The following is a 23,277-nucleotide window of genomic DNA, read 5'->3' on the forward strand; positions in this document are numbered from 1 at the left end:
AAGAGGCATTTTTAGGGTTGGCGGGCTACTTATCGCCGTTTTGTACCGCATTTCTCTGAAATTGCTTCGCCCTTATCTAATTTAACAAAGAAACGAGCACTTTTAAAAGTGGTATGGAATGATTCGGTTGATAAAGCATTCTGTGACTTAAAGTTGGCCCTTACGTCAGCACCTGTGTTGAAATCCCCTGATTTTTCTGTTTCTCTCATTCTCTAGACCGACGCATCGGCCCCAGGATTGGGTGCCGTGCTGAGCCAGTGTGTCGACGGTGCTGAACACCCCGTTATGTACATTAGCTGGAAACTGCTGGAGCGTGAGGCCAAGTTTGCTGCGGTGGAGCGAGAAGCCTTGGCAATCAAGTGGGCTATCACGTCTTTAAGGTACTACCTATTGGGCCGCGAGTTTACTCTGGTGACGAATCATGCCGCTTTACAGTAGATGTCCCTTCATTGTGAGTCTAAGCCGCGCATCACTAGGTGGTTCTTGGATCTTCAACCTTATCGTTTTAGTGTCATTTATCGTAAAGGATCCCTGCAGGCCAACGTGGATGCTCTCTTTCGTGTCCACAACCTCTCGGTGCAGGTCACCCAACCTGTTGGGCCTGAGCTGAGGGGGGGGTCATGTCACACATGTGCGATTAGGAGGCAGTCAAGGAGCCTAAAGGTGAGTGAAATATCGCGAGATAGAGGGTCATCGTGTGGTACTTACCTGAACTTCTTTTCATCAACAGAAATCCTGAAGAAAAATAATTCCCGCAACTTCTGGTTTCCAAAATGGCTGCAATGAAGTCACTTCCGGCTCCCACAAATCACCTCACTTCCGGCCCATCATGATGACATTGTTTCCGGTTCCTGCTGCAGCGTCACTTCCTGCCAACCATTTCCTGTCATATGATCCATTTTGTTATAAAACCGCTATTTTGTTCTAAGTAAATTGTTCATTGTACTTCTAAGACTTTGAATCGCTTTTTTTCATTATTGTCTGCACGACAATATACGGGGACGGTCCCCAAAACTTTGTTTTTGTTTTGTGAAGAATTATTTTCCCGAAATAATTACCACACTGGTCATGTTTTTCCAAAGGGTTCTAATCACTGAAAGTATTATGGCTGACATCCAATCTGACCTTATCACCAGACTCATACTTAGAGACTTGCATCATGACACTGTATATAAGGATACTACTCTGCTACTTATCTGTTTTTAAGATCGTCTAAGTAACAAATAAAGATAAAAATGAACCTAATCTTTAATATTATTGTCGAATCTTATTTGTTTTTCTTTTCTTGTAACTTTCTCTTTGACATCTTGTAAAGCACGTTAAGCTACACGGTTTATATGAAATTGTGCCTTAGAGATAAAGGTTGTTGTTATTGACACAGGGCAGCATCGTGGTGCAGCGGTACCGCTGCTGCCTTGCAGTTAGGAGACCTGGGTTCGCTTCCCGGGTCCTCCCTGAGTGGGATTTACATGTTCACCCAGTATCTGTGTGGGTTTCCTCTGGGTGCTCCAGTTTCCTCCCACAGTCCAAAGACATGCAGGTGAGGTTCATTGGTGATTCTAGATTGTCCTTGGTGTGTGTGTGTGTGTGTGTGTGTGTGCGCCCTGGGGTGGACTGGCACCCTGCCCAGGGATTTCTTCCTGCCTTGTGCCCTGTGTTGGCTGGGATTGGCTCCAGCAGACCCCCGTAACCCTGTGTTAAAATATAGCAGGTTGGAAGATGACTGACTGACTGTTATTTAGACATAGAATGGAACTTAACAGCCTTATTGATGAGTTCTTGGACAAGATATGACTGAAGCAATCGTTGTCGTGGGTGAGACTTTTTGAATGTGATTCTGACTCCACCGATTCCCAGAACACAGGATTGTCGTTTCTCTGCTGTTGAAGCAACCTTGCCCTGTTTATTGTATTTTGCTGAAATCCATGATGTGCAGGTGATATATATATATATTTTGGTTCTCTTAAATCTTGCTTTAATTTTCCCTTCTTGGAAAAATTCCAAGTTCATGTTTTTGTGACGATTTTAGCATTAAAGATCTATTTTTTTTACTCCATAGGCCTGCTTTCAGCTTCTGCATTATACTACTATCATGCCATCACTTGTAATTGTTGGGTTCTAAGTCCATGAAGGTTACCTCAATTGCTTCTCTCTGTATCCATAGCAAGTAGTATATATTACACAACCATCAAAAACAGTGGTGGTTTGTAATGTGGGTGAAATAAATAATGATGAAATAAATTTGTTTATTGGCACAATGTGCCTTATGTCAATTCATGTCAATATCCAATTAGGAATGGGTTCTGACTTGTTTGTATCTGTTTAATTTCTGTGTGAAACAAAAAAGAAAAAAAAATATTTGTGAATATCTATTTTTCCAGAGAGTCAGCTAATTGCCAGCAAATTAGTATTGTTTTTTTAATTTATTGTGAGTGGATAATCATCAACGCACTATATCATGTTGACGTCAATGGTTCATAGTTCACAGCCACCTTGAATGTTACGTAACTTCAAGCAGAACTTCAGAAATCAAAGACAATTTGGTTATTTCTTGAAAGAAACACTGCTTCATAAATCATGCACTTAAAGAAAAAAAGATAAACAAGCTGAGGCCAGACTGACCTGACTTAAGAATTCAGCAGCTGATGTGAAAGGCACTATATAATAGATAAGTGCTGCTTCAGTTTGTGCTCCCAAAAGTGGTGCCCCTGCCCAATTTTTTTTCACCGGCTACCACTGATAAAAAGTGTATCCACACATTTAAAATAAAAATAAAGCTAAATTAACTTTTGGGTTTCCACATTCTAGTCTATTAGCAGATTTTCCACTCAGGAATTGAAGTTATTTACATAAATTAGCATAATTCTTTCACTTTGTATTTGTACCAACCTTTTTAGCATATACCAATTTGCTGTCATCTTTCAAGTTTCAGGCCAGCCACCTCTTAATTTTCTTTTGCTTGCAGTCCAGGGCCCCATTACAATGCTACTTCACTTTAAAGTAGTCTTTTTCTAGTAAACAAAGGGTTGCCCTGGCTTGTACAGCAGTGAGTGGATTAAGCCCATATTATCAACAAATAGGTCTTCTGGCTTGTGTCTTAAATACATCACTGATGGGCATAGACATTTTGAAAATGAATTTTGTTATGAACGTAAACCAAGGTGGGTATTACTTCATGAGATTGCTATATCATTACACCCAGTGACCACAGAAGCCCTTAAGAGAACTGGGTCTCTAGGGCAAGAATCAAACCCTCCCTTCTCTTAAGGGGGCAACGGAGTCATGGACTCTGTGCTGCACAGTAGTAGTAGGACGGGAATACACAGGCCTCTTGCAAGATGTAACCCTTAAATGGGCAGTACGGGGTTTGCCTGGAGCTGACCATGAGGGTACTTCACCTGCATACTTTTGATCTGGTGTTTTACCATAGTCATTTATGCAGCAAGGACAAAAGCACATGTCACTTATCATAAGTTGTTAGTGATTCAATGCACTAACAATGACATTTTCGACTTTCGTGTCGTTTCCTAGGAATGTAACCCCCATGAAAGTTGAGGATTGACTGTACTAAGTCCAGAGGAGTCATATATCGATGCAGCAGCAGCCAAGATATTCAGTTTGTTCCTTGGAATGTAGTCTAGACGAGGGCTCACTCCCTCTCAAGTTTTGAAAAATTCACATCCAAACTTACAACCCAGATACACAAGTTCAGCAGTAACAGTGGAAAAAAAATCTTGATCAAGCCAATTAAAAAATAACTACTGATGATGGAATAGATGCTACCATACAGTATATTCATATGCCTACTACGCCCAGACTAGCTTGGTTTGAGGTTAAGGACACCACATATTTAGTCATCTAATTCCTTTTGTCTGTCTTGCCTATTCTCTGAAACCTGGACTTTTTTAATATGTGTGGAACCTTCTGATCCCAATTAAAAGGACTTGACCAGCAAGACATCATTATTTCTCAGGAATTGCAGTGAAAGTGCCCACTTTGAATGAGAAAGATATAGACAGAAGACTAAGAGAGATCTTTTGTGGCAATTAATTACAATAACTTTATATAATGAGCAGTTAATTATAAATGTAGCAAGATCTGAGGTCTTTACAAGAGATGTATTTCACCTCAAAGGGCCATACCTCTAGGGTTAACCTTTAGAATTCCAGCAGATTAGGGTTCAGGTAATGAGCGTCTTCATTTTAAAAGTTTTACCAAAAATTCAAAGCAGTTTACACAAAAATCAAGAGAAAAATTGATACAAATACAAAAGGACAAGTTTTTCTGTAAGATGTTTCTGCTCTAGGCTTACATACAGTATCTTATGTTTCTTTGAGTTTGTCTTGTAAGTTCTCAATATAACATACAGTCGTATGTTCATACGTCAAACATGCAGATGTGAAACATGAACAGTCAGAAAACTGTATGCCGTTGTTTTTACACTGAAAACAAGACAAATCAAACAATTATGTTTCTAGCTAACTATCCATCCATCCGTCCATTATCCAACCCGCTATATCCTAACTACAGGGTCATGGGGGTCTGCTGGAGCCAATCCCAGCCAACACGGGTGCAAGGCATTAAACAAACCCCGGGCAGGGTGTCCACTGCAGGGCACACACACATACACACACACACACCAAGCACACACTAGGGACAATTTAGGATCGCCAGAGCACCTAACCTGCATGTCTTTGGACTGTGGGAGGAAAACCGGAGCACCCGGAGGAAACCCACGCAGACATGGGGAGAACATGCAAACTCCACACAGGGAGGACCCGGGAAGCGAACCCAGGTCTCCTTACTGAGAGTCAGCAGTGCTACCTTGCCACCGTGCCGCCTCTAGCTAACTAAAGACTGACTAAAATTGTATTACTGGAATTCAAATACAGCTGAATGCTAAAGAAGTTCCATTATAAGTTAGCTATAGGGGTTAAACAGAATCGTCCATGATCTATGTAGTTATGAGAAACTCTCATTCTAAACAAACTAAGCAAACACTCCTGTGCATTTTAACATTGACATGTAGAGAAAAGCCAAGCAAAATGACACAATTTATTGGCTAAATAAAAAGTTTACAATATGCAAGATTTTGAGGCAACTCAGATCCCTTCTTCAGGCAACATTCTAAGATTGGCTCTTATAGGCATTATTTTTATTAATGGGACAACACTTTATCCTTCATCTTTAAACTTCTCTTTGTTGTTTTGTTTGATTTCCAGTCAAAAACAAAGTCAATGGCATTTACAGAATTTCTGTGGGACTATGAGGAAAGTTAATTTTTGTAATACTTCTGTTGTAGGGCATTCTATACATTTGGTACTCTGCTTCTTGATTTCAATGTTGAGCTTTTCTTGTGTTTCTTAATTTATAGACTGGTTTATTACTTTGCTTAATTTTTGTGCTCCTTTTATTCATTAGGGAGGCCTATGACTTGCACTAAGTAGGAGCTTTAGAGTCAGCAGGTAAGCTGGGTGAAGTTTTATAGCCATTACCATCTAAATTTTATTGTTTGTATAACACCCTTCTTGTAAAGGTTTAAAGGGAGATGAGGGCTCTTAACACACTGACATGCAAAATTGCTCTCTCTATTGTATGTCATTGTTGATCTTTTCATATTATGTTTTTTAACGGGGCACATCACTCTTCATTACTACTGGAGGGCTTGGTCCGTGCAGTCCCTTTGTGGTGAGATACCCCTTCAAGCTACACACAGAGGATAAGTCAATCAGTGCTGTCTTTTTCACTCATCTATTGGCAAAGAAGGCATTTTGCAGTTAGTAAGAAAATGGTGAGACCTGTAATGCCATGCTTTACTGCAGCTAGCCACAGAATTTACCACAATATCTCTGGACCGTTATGAGGGACCAAGGAGGACTGCTAGAAACGTGCATGTGTCCTTCAGGCTAATGGGACCTACACAAGATTTATAAGTGGAACAGTCAGAACACTGCTGCTTATGGCAAATGGCAGGCTGCCTAAAATATAATAGCAATGCATGACCCATCTAAGAAAAGTGAAAGATGGATAAATGATTGTGGCAACTACATTAGAATGGAAGGAACCTGTTGGGGAAAGTGTATGGCCATAGACTCACAACACAAGCCATCTCGGTTCACAGATTTAAACTGCAGTTACTGCCAGTCACCAGCCGCTAACCCAGAATGCATCGATTACAGTGTCTCTCAGAAGTGGCCTTCTTACAGTTTTAGATAAAGAAGAATTCCTAGCCTCGGCAGGCCGAACAGAGAGTCTGTAAACACTGCAAGCAGAGTGCTTCCTGGTTGAGTCAGTTAAGGCCAACCTTTTTATTCAGCCGCCACCTTACCGTGCCTGGCCTTTATAAAATACTAGCAGAATACCCGCGCTTCGCAGCGGAGAAGTAGTGTGTTAAAGAAGGTACGAAAAAGAAAAGGAAAAATTTTAAAAATAACGTAACATGATTGTTAATGTAATTGTTTTGTCATTGATATGAGTGTTGTTGTCATATCTATCTATTTATATATATATATATCTGTATGTATATATATATATATATATATATAGGAAAATACCCGCGCTTGGCAGCGGAGAAGTAATGTGTTAAAGAAGGAAAGAGAAAGAAAAGGAAAGCATTTTGAAAATAACGTAACATGATTGTCAATGTAATTGTTTTGTCACTGTTATGACTGTCGCTGTGATATATATATATATATAGCAAAATAGCCGCTTAGCGATGTCATGTGTTAAAGAAGTTATGAAAAAGAAAAGGAAACATTTTAAAAATAATGTAACATGATTGTCAAAGTAATTGTTTTGTGTATTTGGTGGCAGCATCACAAAGTTATTTTCGTCTAGCTGCATCAGAAAATGTACCACAACGTCTGACACGCCTCCTTTTACTGTTTTCTCACAGCTTGGATTGCTGCTGTCATATATATATATACACACACACACACACACACACACATACATACATACATACATACATACATACATACATACATACATACATACATACACACACACAAATTACATATATATGTGTATGTATGTATGTGTGTGTGTGTGTGTATGTATATATATACATACATACATACATATATATACACATACATATACTTGTGTGTATGTTTGTATGTGTCTATATGTGTGTGTATAGCTTTGGTCACTGAGTGCAAGGGAAAAATAATAAAATATAGTCTATAAGTTATTAAACAGTAAAACATTAACGTTTTAAGAAGTACAGGTACATTGAGCTGCGGTGGGTTGGCACCCTGCCCAGGAGTGGTTCCTGCCTTGTGCCCTGTATTGGCTGGGATTGGCTCCAGCAGACCCCTGTGACCCTGTATTCGGATTCAGCGGGTTAGAAAATGGATGGATGGAGGTACATTGAGCACTACTGGAGTGGTTGGGTAAACTACATTTTAAAGACTGTGTAACACAACAGGTAAGTAACTAACAGCAGCTAAAATGTATATGGATCATCTCTCGGTAGTTGATCCCTTTTGAAAGCGCTACACGACGGCTGTGGTATAGAAATTACATTTTCTATGTGAACGTTCAAATTTGTGCCTCTGGTAATGTGCCTTACCGGCAATTAAAGAAAATTAGTTTTGTGTCCTCTGCAGTGTTAAGCGAGAAAGGCTTTGGTTTGGGATAAAAGGAAAAAAGGTGTAAAGAAAGGAAAGTTGCCTTTTTCTTTTATATAGTATAGAGAGATGTGTTCGCTGACGTTATGATCGCCTTTTGGGGACAGTCGTGGTGGGTCTTGTGTAGACTGGTGAGACGTCCCCGCCATTAATCGGCTGTGATGGCACTGTCAGTCCTTCACTCCTGTGCGTATCTTCATAATCCGAGCTGAGGACCTCATAATCGTATACGTGCAAAAGAAAGTGTGAATCGCCTTAATATTATTTTGCCGTGGTGTATACAGAAAAAAAAAAGGGGTCCCGTGTTTGCACTTGTCTGGGCTATAGCGCAGGGGGAGGAATAAAAAAATTAAAAGTGCTCACTTTGACTTAAGGCAGAAGCGCAGTCAGCGTATCAAAGGCCGGCACAGCTATGCACGCGTGCTGGCTGCTCGACTTTTGCTGGGCAGGAGACCCCAGTTTTGTACACACGCTCATGATATCAAAAGTCTCAGCTCTTTGGAGGTCATTCATATATGCTATATATATAAAATACCCGCCGCAGCGAGAAGTAGTGTGTTAAAGAAGTAATGAAAAGAAAAGGAAACCTTTAATAATAACGTAACATGATTGACATTGTCATGAGTGTTGCTGTCATATATATTCCTGCCTAAATAAGTCACCTTCGACTTGCTCTTACTTTATTTACCGTTCATTTAATCATGGCTAGTGGCGGAAAAATTATAAAATGGAAGGAGGATGGCTTTACCAAAACAATTATTGATGGCGAATCGATTATTCATAAAGCTTGAATTGGTGATCTGTTTTTCTGTGTTAACCTCATATTTTTTCATACTTCTTCTCAAACTAAGGTGGTGCGAGGGTAAAATGAATCGGGGTGCGCTGATCAATGTAATCGATGTACCAGGAAATCATGCATTGACAAAAGCTCCCCTTTGCTTGTAATGCAAAGTGTGACTAAATGCATTATTTTTTAACGCGTTATGGAGCACATGCATCGAAGCTTCTCAGCTGTGCTTGTGCTAAGAAAAGGAAAGATTTTAAAAATAACGCAACACAATTGTCAATGTGACCTTTTTTAAGTAGTGCCTGGAGGATTCAGTGTGAAGAAACTCTAGAGACAGAGTGTGTATTAACTTGTGGATTTTTCTGTGAGTATTTGGTGGCGTTAGCCGCAAAGCTCAGCTCAGAGCAAAATGAGGTAAATGGGAGGGGTGATGATGACGTGACTCCCCCACCCGTCTTAACTGTCAATCCCCCACAAACACAGTCTCGGAATTTGCATAAGCACACCCCTTCACCTGCAATTTTAACTTAGTTACAAAGTGATCAAAGCTCTCGTTTATATCCTGCGTCCTCTCATTAAACTTGTATCCCGCATTCCCGTGGGCATGTGAAATGCCAGCGGTAGCCTGTCTATGAACTTCATTTAAAGTTTAGGTTTACACCTTGCTTTCTTTCCGAGGTAGCAACACTCATGAATATGGTAGTATATGTCACTCTCTCGCTTCTTATTGTTTCGCTGCCTTCTCAATTATATAATGCATGTTTTCTTAAGCGCTTTTTGGAGGTCTTCCTGGTTTTCTACGCACTGCGTTGACAGTCAGTTCACGTGATTACGTGGGAGGCATGATGATGTCACACGAAACTCCGCCCCCCACGTCATTGTAGCTCAACTCCATTACAGTTAATGGAGAAAAATACCTTCCAGCTATGACCATTAGGCGTAGAATTTCGAAATGAAACCTGCCCAACTTTTGTAAGTAAGCTGTAAGGAATGAGCCTGCCAAATTTCAGCCTTCTACCTACACGAGAAGTTGGAGAGGAGTGAGTGAGTGAGTGAGTGAGTGAGTGAGGGCTTTGCCTTTTATTAGTATAGATAAGATTTGTTCAGATTACTATAATGAAAGTAGTAGCCAACAGGACAAATTAGCAACAGCACTGCTTGAGAAGAAAGAAAGAGAAGCATATCATTTTTAAGTGCTTCTGTTTGCTTTCATCTACAGTAACTTAAAAGTTTAAAGAGTAGCCGTTCCAAAGATCCTAAGCGTAATATGTGTCAGTCACCATTTGGATACATTGTAAGTGAGTGGACTGAGCGCACAGTCCTGAAAATTTGGAATTACAGATTATTGAGGAGTTCTGTCAGGTAATGAAAAGCTTTGCTTTTTATAGGTTACAATGGCTGACAGATGCTACAGTTACAATAAGGAGTGAATTGCAGTAGGCATTGTTCATTGCTTGCTTGAAAAACTGTCTTTTTTAGGATCTATATACTATTTATTAATCATACTACAAAGCACATACTGAAATCTTCCCATATTCAAGCACCTAGAAATGACTTTTAAAATGTTGTCTTTCTCTAGCACGGCAATAATCATTTTTATGTTTCATGTTGCGTATCTGTATTCAATTTTAGATAAAATAAAAAGTTCCATTTCATCTATTATTAAAGCGGGTATGTGTTCTGTTTTTACCACTGCACTGGAACAGGACATAATGCTGTCCTATTTGGTGTCTTATTCTCTGGTAATCACTGTCTCATATAATGAGAAATAATTCTCAACACCATTTTTCTTGTCAACAGGGGAGTCAAGCAGGCCGTATATTTCATTCATGATAGAGTAAACAGCATCAGTCCAAAAGTAATTCTTAAAAATGCAGATAAGTACAGTTAAGGAATGAGAAATTTTTCAGCGACCCCAAACTGGCACAAGCTGTGTGAGATTTTAATATGGCAGAAATGAGAGCCTGCAGCGTGTAGGATTAAGAACAAAGCTCCATCTGAAGTCTGTTTATGTGTCTTTCATTTTTGTAATGAAAGCGTGTGACACTTGTAGATATTCACATTACAGAAACATTTTGCAAAGTTAAAAGAAGTTTACTTCATTAGAAAATGTACTTTCTTATGTATAACTAATAAGAATACGGATACCTAACAAGTCTGTTTATTCTTTACTATGAAAGCAGAGTGCATGATAAAGTATAAAGGATAATTACAATGGACATAGGAAACCGGAGTTAAGGAATGTGAAAGTCAGTCAATACTTGTAGCTTTATGAGGCAAAGTGTGCAAACTCACAACATCCCCTCAAACTGTCCTTGTCTACTGATTCAGAATGCAATTCAGTGCCATCTCCACTAATGGAAGGTGAGTATGCCATTGGCAGTAGACAACAAACAAAAGACGTAACTATACATTTTTTAACTTTCATATTCTGCAGAGGCTTTAGGATCAACCTCTGCAGTGTTAGGGATAAGGAGGGAAGTCGCCCTAGACAAGGCGCCAGTTTATCAAAGAGCGCACTCACACTCACGTGGTGCCAACCTCAATTAAACTCAAACACACACCTTTGGAATAGTATAGGAAAAACCAGAGCACCAGAAAGAAAAACTCCTTGCAAATATGGAAAGAACATCAAACTGAATCTTTTAGGCAGCCACACCATTGTGTTGTGAATACGAATATAATATTTATTTAACAAAACATTTTTGATTGCATGTATCGTAAAGTTTTAAAATGCTTTCCCTGTGTTATTTCTGATGGTATACGTATTTTTTATTCCATCTGAGATGGGGCTGGTAAAGGCATTTTCTTATGGTTAGAAAGTGATGGGAAAGGAATTTCTTAGCCACTAGACCACCCTGCTAGGTCACTGTAGCTGAAGAACATATAAAAATCATTTGAGAGGATGTTTGTGCAGGTCATGCATGATACTGTTGATATTGTAACATCAATACTGAGGAAACCAGATCACATACATTAGGAGCAGACCCGTCATTCTGGTTGGGCTGCAAGGTTCATGCACACGTGAATAGACTGCTTGACCCATCAATTAATTATTTTATTAATGAGAAAGACGTTTCATTTGCATTTAAAAATGCTAAAATACATAGAGTACATATACTTGTTATTCATAAAGAATTAAACAGGTGATTTTTTTTTGATTGAATGGTGCTCTTCTAGTAGCCATGATTATGTTTTATGGCCAGGCTGGTTAATCATTGTTGGTAGTAACTCTGCATTATGTTAGGCGGGAGCTTGTGCATACATGCTAAATTGTTAACGTGGATCATTGGTAATTACACAGCAGAAAGCAAAAGTTTTCATATGTGACAGTATAAATATTAGAAAATGCTTAAAAACACTTTTTGCAACTTTTATTACAGGCAAGATTAGAAATGACTCAATTGTATCATAGTGAAGAGCCCTACATTGAAAGTGAAAGAATGCAAGTAACAGGGCTTGTACTAGTCTGAGCCATGAAGGAGTCGCCAAGCAGAGTTACAAATTTCAGTTTTCATCATTGAAGAAGATGTGAGCACTGACATTCCTAAACAAGCTCATATACTGAGGGACCTCCACACACAGCAAGTTATTGTTTCATTTCTCTCTGCTTACGGCACGTGTGTGCGCGACCTGCACCGTCTGTAATGCTTATACCAATGCACTATTCTGGTGTTAATTGTGTAATTATTACAAAGTATAGATAGCTTTCAAATAATTTAAGATTTTATGTTTCAAGTTCATATTGACAATTAATTTTTTTGTTGTTGAAAGATTTACATCATATGACAAATCATTCTTGTTAAACAACATTCATTTCCTATTTTCTTCTCCCACGCGAAAACCATCATTACTCCAAAACACTGGACCAACATAAATACTACACAATTAAAAAAAAAAAATCAATTCCCAGTAATGCCCTATTTCCCATTCCCCAATATCCACAAACCCTAACATGTCTCTTTTGCAACTGTAAATCCACACTTCTCAATTTCACTTTTAACTGTCCCTTCTAGCTCCTTTTCCAAACACTTTTTTACCCACTGCGCATCTCTGGTCACATTTCTCTTTATCAGAATACACCTGGCATCCCATATGCTCTTCTTTGCCAGGCTAATAATAAGCAATATCAAAAAGGCTTCCCTTGAACTTCTACTATACCCAGCCAGACCCTGACCTTTCAAAATTAAATCATATGACAAAAGAAATGAATATTTTACCTTCTGCAATATTGGCAAATGGAAAACTAAGTTTTTATTTACACATTACAAAATATGATCCACACCAATACCATTTTACCATATAACAAACACAGTCATATTTCATTTCCTTCTCCTAAGCAATGCCATCATCACTACAAAACATTGGACCAAACATCCATACTAATCACATATGTTTCGTTTAAAATCAATTCCCATTAAAGTCTTATTCCCCATTCCACAATATATTGTTTTTCTTTCAAACTCCTGCTCCAAAATCTTTTTTACCCGCTGCTCATCTCTAGTCACAAACCTCCTTATGAGGATCATAATAATGATAATAATAATACATTTTAGTTATATAGCACCCTGCTCAATTCGAACCTGCACCCCACATGTACTTCTTTGCTAGGCTAATACCAAGCCATATAAAAAAGACCTGCCTTGAACTTCTGCCATTTCCAGTTATACCCTCCTCTTTCAATATTAACCCATGCAAGAAACAAAAGGAATCTGTTACCATTATTGATAATTCTTTCACATTGGCTCAAATGCCTGCCCAACAATTGTCCACAATCAAATTTGGTTTGGGAGATGGTTCTCATTAAGTGAAATAAACTTTTTCAAAGTGAGTTTTCACAGCCGTCATACACAAAAATGTAACTTATTTTATATATTTTCAAGTGACTAAAGCAAGGGTGGCACCTTAGTTAGCTCTACTGCCCCACAGCTTCAGGCTTTTGCATTCAGTTACTGGCAAAGTAGGCAATCAATATGTTGAATTATTCTGATATAAGGGACCCTATAATATACTGGAGCCCCACTACTTAGCATACATTTCATTTTCAAACCCACTAAATACAGGCAAGGATTGCCAATTCCAGCTAACATAGGGCACAAGACAGGGCATCAATCCATCACAGGGTGAACAAACACACAAACCAAACACACACTAAGGCCAATTTAACATTGCCAATTCACTTAACCCGCATATCTTTGGTCAGTGCGAGGAAATCTGCAACATGAGAAGAACATGACAACTCTACGCACAGATGATAATGAACTCTTGGTCCCTGTACTGCAAGGCAACAGCATTAACACTGTGCCACCGTACCACCTCCATGAATATAATCATGTCAAATACAAATAACAGCAAGTTAATCTATCTGCAGATGAATTCATTGCTCACAATAAAACAACACATCCTCGATGTTACAATCCTTGGGAACTGTTTGGCTGTTTGCTTTGACATCACTTTAGTACATACAGGATTTTTCATAACAGCATGAAATGTCTCTCGTGTATTGGTGTGGCAAGCCATCTTCTGAAACAACCTCAAATCAAATCAGTTATGCTTCTGTCTGCATGACATCTCATCTTGGTCACAGTAGGTGTTCTCTATAGCATCATCGCTCCCCAAACAATTAAACTAGTTACCAAATCATTACCATACAATGGAACTGCTTGTGAGTGGGATGGCTAGCTTTGTTACAATTGCAAAAGTGGCAAAGTACATTTTTTGTCAAATTTGTCTAATTTTGAAAGCTTTATATTTGACAAGATACATTTTAGAAAGTCATGATTCTGTTGTTTCTGTCAGTGTTTTGTTGTTTTATTAACTGAAATGTAAGATAATATTCACCGTTTCTTGGCAAGCTTTGCCACCCCAGCTGGTTAAGAGTTTGCCACAGTCTTACTCCCACTGCTTCCAGGACAGGCATTAGCTATTGGTGAGAAAGATTATTATGACGGAGGCAGTATCAGCATTTGCTTGACACAGAAATTTATGTCTACAACAAAATATGCACAAGCACAATTTTCTTTTACACATTTATTCTTATAACTCAAACCTGTTCCTTTTCAATAACTCGCCACAATAAATGTACCCAGGGTTGGTTAGCATGTGTACCCAGCAGAAGTGATATGTGCCCAATGATCTTGTGGGCACAGGTTCTGAGTTAAGATGCATGTCACTCGAAAACCTAATTATTAACAAACAGGTAAATGCAAAACATACAGGTGATTCAAACACAGCTAGGAGAGGTGCACTCATGGTTACTTGCCGCAAGCACCACTTAACTTTGCTGATTCAAATTTATAATAACCCCAGGCACAAACTGTTCTTATCTTTACAGATACTCTAAGCTTCAAAGCCCAAACTACAAGGCTAAGATTGAGTTTTTATTCCCAAGCAGTACATATAGTGAATAATAGGGACACTTGAATTGTATGACTGCTATCATTTATACTGAGAGCAGCTCAGATATCACTATGTTGTGTACTGCACATTTTGTACATTGTTATTTGTTGTTTTCTTTGTTTTTACATTATGTTCTCCCTCCTATGTAATTCTCTTTTTTATGTTACTTTGAGAACGAAATGTGAATAAGAAATCCTTTGTACTGGTTGCATAAGGAAATTTGAATTAATAGATGTACTCTCTTTCTATAGGGAATCAGAGAAAAACAGAGTATTATTAAAAACAAGATCTGTGTACATCCCTATCATTCTTTCTATTTGCTGATGCTTCTTTAACCATCTACAGTTCATGAAGAGCTGAAGCCTATGCCAGAAATGTCGGGCACAAAGCAGGAATCAGTTGTGATAAACGGCGCATGTGAAAAGGTGTCTCAGCAGTCCTTGCCTGGACAGGTGGCCAACCCTTCAGAAGCAAGAAAAGAAAGGCAAGGATCGTCCTGCCTTGGCCAAGAGACAGGCACAAGAAGAGGGTGTGCTGGCATTGGTCCTTGGTCCAACGTTGCCAGGAGGCCAATGTGATGCTAGGACAGGGGAGACCACCTCTCAGGACTACAAGCTCCCCTGATATTCTAGTTGGCAGCATCCCCATGTGACACCACCAGTACAGACTCCCACAAGGCAAGCTGGGAACCATAGCCCCATGGGGCACCCTTGTTGGGTTCCGTGTTGGTCACCAGGGGGTGCTGCATGGATCCATGATCCCTACTTTTTGGGGCTTCCATTTGACCCAGAAGTGCTTCCAATGGGCTATGAAGTAGCTGAACTACTCCTGGGTCCAGATACAGGAAGCTGTTCAATCTCATCCACAGATAGTGTTATTTGTGATGTGAAAGTCCTTTTTTGTAAGGTTTTTAATCAAATAAACCTTTCTATTGGTCCAAGACTTGTATCTGTGCAGTTGTGTGTTGTTGGGTTTAGGGTGCTGCAATGCTCCCTGGTGGCCTCACAGCCCAATGACAGGGTGCCAGTTTGATACAGACCCACTCCTATCCAACCCACAGCAGAGAAATGTAGAGTTAGAAGTTAACCTAATAGAAGCATGTCTATGGAATGTGAAAAGAAACAAAAAAGCCTTGAGAATACCCGTACAAACTTAAAAACAGTTATTGGGCTACACATCAGTACAAGAGGTTGTGCAGTGGAATGCAGCCCAGGACCTGAAAGCATGCCATACTCTGATAGGCATTAAATGTAGAGGATGCAAAGAAACCTAATCTAGGCCTTCAAAATTCTCAAAGGCATTGATAAAGTTGATACAGCAGAAGACATTTGATTAAATTGGGAATCACATTCTTGAGGACATTGATGGAAATTGTGGGGCACTGCTTTAAGTTTCAGAACAAATCACAGTACAAAAACTGCATTTGTTAAAGTAGTAAATGACTTGCGGGTAAATGCAGACAGAGGCTGTTTATCTGTTCTCATCCTCTTAGATCTGAGTGCCGCATTTGATACCATTGATCACAATATTCTTAGAAATCACCTTAGCCAGTGGGTGGGCCTCTCTGGCAGTGTCTTAAATTGGTTTGAATCCTACCTGGCAGGTAGAAAATTCTTTGTTAGTTGTGGTAATTATACTTCAAAGACACATGATATTCTATATGGTGTTCCACAAGGCCCTATCCTGGATCTGCTGCTCTTTTCGATCTACATGCATCCATTAGGTCAGATTATCTCGGGGCATAAAGTAACCTACCACAGCTATCCAACTGTATTTATCAATAGCACCTGATGACCTCAACTCTGTTGTTTCACTAACACAATGTCTTACTTGTGTTTCTGAATGGATGAGTAGTAGTTTTCTAAAGCTAAATAGAGAGAAAACTGAAATTTTAGTGATTGGCAATAATGAATATAATGAGGTTATTAAAAATAAACTTGATGCAAGATGGAGGTAAAGAATTTTGGGGTAATTATTGACTCTGACCTGAATTTTAAATCACATATTAATCAGATCACTAGGACAGCATTTTTTAACTTAAGAAATATAGAAAAAGTTAGACCTCTTATAACATTGCAAGATGCTAAGAAATTAGTTCACGCCTTTGTTTTCAGTCGGCTAGATTACTGTAACACACTCCTCTCAGGACTACCCAAAAAAGACATAAATCAGTTACAACAAGTGCAAAATGCAGCTGCCAGAATCCTAACTAGGAAAAGAAAATCATGTCATACACTGGTTACCTGTGTCACTCAGAATTGATTAATTATCATTACTATTCATGGTGGCTCCAAAATCCGTACTAACCCCTACTCTCTCTTCTGTTCTTTTTCCAGTTTTCTGTGATGGTGATCTGTGCCACCACCACCTAATCAAAGCACCATGATGTCCCTACATTGATGGATTAAAGGCCAGAAGTCCACGTGACTGTCATCATTAAGTCTTTCCATAAGAACCCTGAATACAATGAGGACTGATCATTTATGTTAGGTAGAATGCCTAGAATGGGCTGGGCGGTCTCATGGCCTGGAATCCCTGCATATTTTATTTTTTCTCCAGCCATCTGGAGTTTTTTTAGTTTTTTTTTGTCCTCCATGGCCATCGGACCTTACTTTTATTCTATGTTAATTAGTGTTCTCTTATTTTAATGCTTACTTTGTCTTTTTTTCTCTTTCTTCATCATGTAAAGCACTTTGAGCTACATTATTTGTATGAAAATGTGCTATATAAATAAATGTTGTTTTTTGTTGTTAAGTCCCTCCAGGGTCTCTCCTTGGACCGTTACTTTTTCTAACCTGGACAAGGTTCAGAATTGGTCAAACACCTGGAAAATTAAGTTTAAAGTAGAAAAGTGCAAAGTGCTGCACATTGGAAAAAGGAACTTTTTAGATTTACAGGTTTATGTTGATGCAACATTTTCATTGACTAAGCAATGTACAGAAGTAATTAAAAAAGCAAATAAAATGTTAAGTTTTATTATAAAAACTGTTGAATTTAAGTCAAGGGACGTAATGCTCAAACTATATAATGCACTCCAAGACCACATCTGGAGTATTGTGTGCAGATCTGGTGACCACTGTTCAAGACAAACATAGCAGCATTTGAAGCTGTTCAGAGGAGAGCAACTAAGCGCATCCTGAGACATAAGGCCATGTTGTACTCTGACAGACTCAGAGATTTAAACCTGCTTAGTCTCGAGCAGAGGAGACCTAATCCTGGTATTTAAAATCCTCAAAGGTGTTGATAAAGTAGATCCAGCAACATTCTCACGACTTAAGGGTGAATCATGCAAATAAAGACATCAGTGGAAATTAAGTGGAAGTGCTTTTAAAACTGAACCCAAGAAGCAGTTCTTTACACAAAGAGTTGTGGGACTCTGGAAAAAAACAAAGAGACATGTAATAACAATCTTTAAGAAGAATCTGGATGAGATATCGGAGCAACTTACAGTAGCTGTTAGCTAAACAAACAGATAGACTGAATGTTTTTCTCTTGTTTGTCAAATTTCTTATGTTCTAACCAATGTTCTGAAGGTATGCCTTTTCCATAAAGTGGACCATGGAGCAGGTATGTCCTAAAAACACACCAGTCCACTTATCTGTCTGTTGGTTCTGTAAATCCTTGCTAAATTGTTAAATCTTGCTGCTAGTGATGTTGATTAAACAAATCCTACTTTATTCTTTTCTGGTTGATATAGTCTGCAGTGAAAACAGAAACATGATCACTAAAATACCCCTCTAAAATATTCATCTCTTGCATCCCTACAAGCCCTGTGTAAGAAGCACAGACCACACATTAACTTCCCAGGCACTAATAACTTCTTATGTTCTTATGTTACAACGAGTGAGATAACACACAGTGTCACACACATGCACATGGGAGGCAATCTAAGGGCTTAGCTGAAGGTAAATCACAGAGACAGGGGCTGATGAACAGCACTAATGACTTTTCTCTCTCTTTCCTATACCTTCAGAAGGTAAAACCAGCTAAAGCTACTCCTACTTCCAGGGTCATACCATGCCTTCCTGCCTACCTCACTTCCCCTCCTATTCCGCCTCTTCCTGCCAAGAAAATATAAAATTCACCTCCACTTACCAATATGTTAATGACTCAGTCCTTTATAACTACTCTGTCATTGTTAGCAGGTGAAATCCCCAAAATGTTATCTTTTGTCCACTATTTTGTTCAGAACAGCTATATAGTCACACGCCTATTGGCACTAAATAACTATTGATATAACATTATCCTTTTGCTCTGCAAGAGAAACCCCACATGAAAATGGGGCGAAAATACAAATTAAAGCATCCCAGCCCAGGATGAAGAAATGGTGTGTTCCTGGACCACTTCTCATTAATTCTAAAATGAACTAATTGTTTGGCATTCATGCAGCTTGATCAGGCCAATGTAAGATCACATATGTATTCAGTAGTTGTCAAATTTGTATGCTTTACTGCTTACCAACAATCACCTACAAACCTATACCTAATACCTAATAAACGTGTAAATATCTAATATTCTGGCATTTATTATAAAATGGCAAAAATTACAGGTAGTTAGAATCTTGTGTTTATAGCAAAATTCAAAAATGTCTTAAAGATGCGCTGTATTCTACCCATCATAACGGCTATGCAAAGCAGCTTGTTAGTTTTTACCAAACTGCTATCAATTCAGTCTTTGGGTTTCACCTCAGCTCATTAACTCATGGCGGTGTGAGGGTTTTATAGCAGACTAAAGTTAGACAGTATTAACGATGTGTAATCAAGCGACAGATTTCTGAGCATAGCTTGCTTATCCTGCACTATAAAGTTACTCAGTCATTGAGATGTAACTGTCTAATTGAACAGCTTATGAAATAAGCACATATTGTTTCTCTGTGGGCGGTTAAAGAAAAACATCTGACATTCATTAATTAGAAAGCAAAATGAGTTTCAAGCAGGTGGGCCATCTAGCTGACATGGGGCCTGGAAGTATCAGTGTTCGGAGTCTCTCTATTAGCAAAGAATAAGAGGATCACTTTCAGGAGTTTTCCTCTAAATAGACGTGAGGAAAGAAAGCATTAAGATAATTACAAAATCTAGTAATTATGATTTTTTTTTTTTTTACAGAGGGAAATAATTTCAAAGAAAAGATTTCATTTGAATGATGCATCTGGAGTACTGGCTCTGAAAGATTAATTTTCTGGCAAAGGCAAAAATTCTACATTTGCGACAACGATGCTTTGACAGAATTTATGCATTGCCCTACACCAAAGATGACGAGTGGGAAAAGGACAGAGCAACAGAGACTAAATAATTAAAGATAGCTTAGAAGTGAAGGAAAGAATAAAGAACAAAGTGGGGGTGGGTGGGTTAAGTACAAACAAGCAAAGAAAATAAGCCGACCAAACTGCCTGAAGGAAATAGGGAGGGATCAGAAGAAAAAAAAAGATAAGTGGGAAAGCAGCGAAGAAGATTAAGACCAGCAAGAGCTGAGTTGTGAAAGGGAGGCTAGGAGCAAAGGACTTAACATGCAAAAAACATACAGGCCTCAGGCTGAATGGTGGGATGCAAGCAGCTGGCAAAAAAGTTAACAAGAATTTTCTGTGTTTATCAGTAAAAGAAGACAGGTTAACTATGAATGTTTCATTTCTGTTAAAACATAACCAGAGGATTGTTCTCAATGCTCTCTGTTTTTCTGAAATATTCATACAACTTTTAATCTTAGTACATAACTTTTGGAAATGTGTGCTGTAGGGAATCAGCAGCAAAAATACCTCAGTATTTACCAACTGGACTGATGAATAGTATGTGGAAATTAATTATCTAAGATGACTGTCTCATTTGGGTGCCATATCTGGAATTCCTTTTTTTGGGCACTAAGAGTTGCCATGGAGTTTCACATTAACTTGCAAATGTAAAGGGACAATGTGTTCTCTGGGAATGTTACAGAAGTAAGTAGTGTGGTACAGCGGATGCAATTGCAGCTTGCAGTTTTTCATGTGGCTGCATTTTTAATATGTAGATTACTATCTTCTCTATATTCTCTAAAAAGTATTCATCCCGTGGAAGTTTTCACATTTTATTATAATATGACATTGAAGCATAGTGGGCCTAATATAGCTTTTTCATATTGATCACCTGAAAAAAAAACTCTGGGAAAGCAAATCTCTGTGAAAGTTGTCTGAATTAATTACAAGTATAAAGCACAAGAGAATCTATCGCTCAAGTATTCACTCCCGGTCAAGTGAGTATTTAGTAGATGCACAGCTGAATTGAGATCTGGAGTCTTACTTGGCCACTCCTGGACATTCACATTGTTGTTTTTAAGCCATTCCTGTGTAGTTTTGGCTTTATGTTTGGGTCATTATCTTGCTGGAAAACAAATCTTCTCCCATGGTGCAGGTTTCTTGCAGACTACATTGTGTTTTCAATTCAGGATTTCATTGTATTTTGCTGGTTTTATTTTACCCTCTGCCTTCTCAGTTCTTCCAGTTCCTGCTGCAGATAAGCATCTCCACTGCATGATGCTCCATGATTTATGTGTTTTTGATAATGTGCAGTGTTTGGCTTATTCCAAGTGTCATGTTTAGTCTGATTTCCAAAAAACTCAATTTTGGTCTCATCAGATCAGACAACCTTCTTGCAGCTGACTTCAGAGTCTCACTGTGACTTCTGGCAAACTCTAGCTGAGAGGTCATGTGTGTGTTTTTTCAACAGTAGCTTTCTCTTTGCTACTCTTTCTTAAAGCTGAAACCGGTGAAGCACTCAGGCTGTTGTTGTCTGCACAGTCCCTCCAATCTCAGTCACTGTAGCTTGAGACTCCTGCTTTATGCAGATTTGCACCTGTGACATACTCTTTCCATCTTCAAATAATTGATTTAACTGAAATCCAAGGAAAATTCAGTGACTTGCATATTTTCTTGTATCTTTCCCTTGTGTTGTGCTTTATAATCACTTTTTCACAAGATAAGTTCTTCTGTCTTCATTGTGTTTGTTAGGTCACCATACTGACTCACCACAAGATGGACCTTTCAAATGTAGATGCATTTAGATTAAATTCAGCTGAAACCTCAGACAGGTTTATCATTTAACTAATTATGTGGCTTTTTATAACTAGTGACAAAATAAGTGTGTCAAATACTTATGCAATTAATGTTTTTTTATTATCACTTATGAAATTAATTATTTTTATATTTGCAGTGATCTGTTTTCACTTTAACATTAACAAGTCTTACTGTTAATCAGTGTTAGAAAAGTCAAATTAAATCCACTGTGATTTAATGTTATATAACCGTAAAACATGAAAACAAGGGATTTACATGTACTGTCACACACTTGCGCATGGGAGGCAACTAGAAGGACCAAAAGAAGGTAATACCATACCAGACCAGGGGGTGGCGGGGTGCAGTAAACCTTCTTTTATCTCTGCAGACCAAACATGGGAAATTCTGCCTGATCCCGACAACGTCAATTCCGCACATCCCCTACACCCCAAAACATGTAACTTCCAGTTCCGGGGCCACAAAGACATCTCTTCCGGTTCAGGCTCCAAGAATGCCATTTCCGGTTCTGGGCCCCGATGACATCACTTAAAAGCAAGACTACCTCCACTTTGTATTCAGTTCTGCTTTGGTCTCAATTCTGTACACATCCGTGCAACATATTTTGCCATTTGTAGCCAAGATTCAAGTATACAGGTGGCTGCCCCATACCTTTTTTTGTGTGTCAAGGCTATTTATTTTCACAGTACTCTAACTGCCTAGTAAATGAAATTTCCATGCAGTTCAATTCTTACAGAAGCTCATCCTTGCCATTTGTATAATGCTTTCTGTTTCTGCTAAGTAAGAAAGATCTGCTAAACAAATGGCACAGCTGCATTACCACTTGACAGTGTGGTTTCCCTGCTATAATGCACTATGTGTTTTCATGATTTTACCCAATAAACACCATTTTGCAGCCACAGTCCAAAGATATGAAGTTCAAGTTGATGTACAGGTGATAACATTTCCAGCAAAGGACAGTCAATGATTCCGGTCTTGCAGTAATTGCTGCCAAAAAATTGTCATTCTTCTTGTGGGAATGTACTGATAAAAACATGATTGGAAAATCGAGAGATAGATTTAGTGGGCTATTTTTGATTCCATTTAAAATTTTTAGATTTTTTCTTAGAAGACCATTATCTACTCCATATCTGATGGAGTGCAAACCTGTTACTCATGTTCATGCAACATTTCCTGTTGAAGACTTTCTTCTCCATGGTCTCATATCCTAAAGTGACAAGATGAACACTGTGTGTAGCCATGGACGTATGCAGGCACTTATGTAGCTATACATTGTTTCTGCCTTTCTTTTTTGGAGTATTTCATTTTAAACCATCTCCAGAGTTATAATTTGTGAATGTATGTTCTATCAGAATCAAACTCTATGTTCATTTCATAACAAAAGTGATGCAGTCCGTGCAGCCTGGTGGAGAAGGTGTTAA

Source organism: Polypterus senegalus, chromosome 17 (genome assembly GCF_016835505.1).
Source record: "Polypterus senegalus isolate Bchr_013 chromosome 17, ASM1683550v1, whole genome shotgun sequence".
Lineage (NCBI taxonomy): Eukaryota > Metazoa > Chordata > Cladistia > Polypteriformes > Polypteridae > Polypterus > Polypterus senegalus.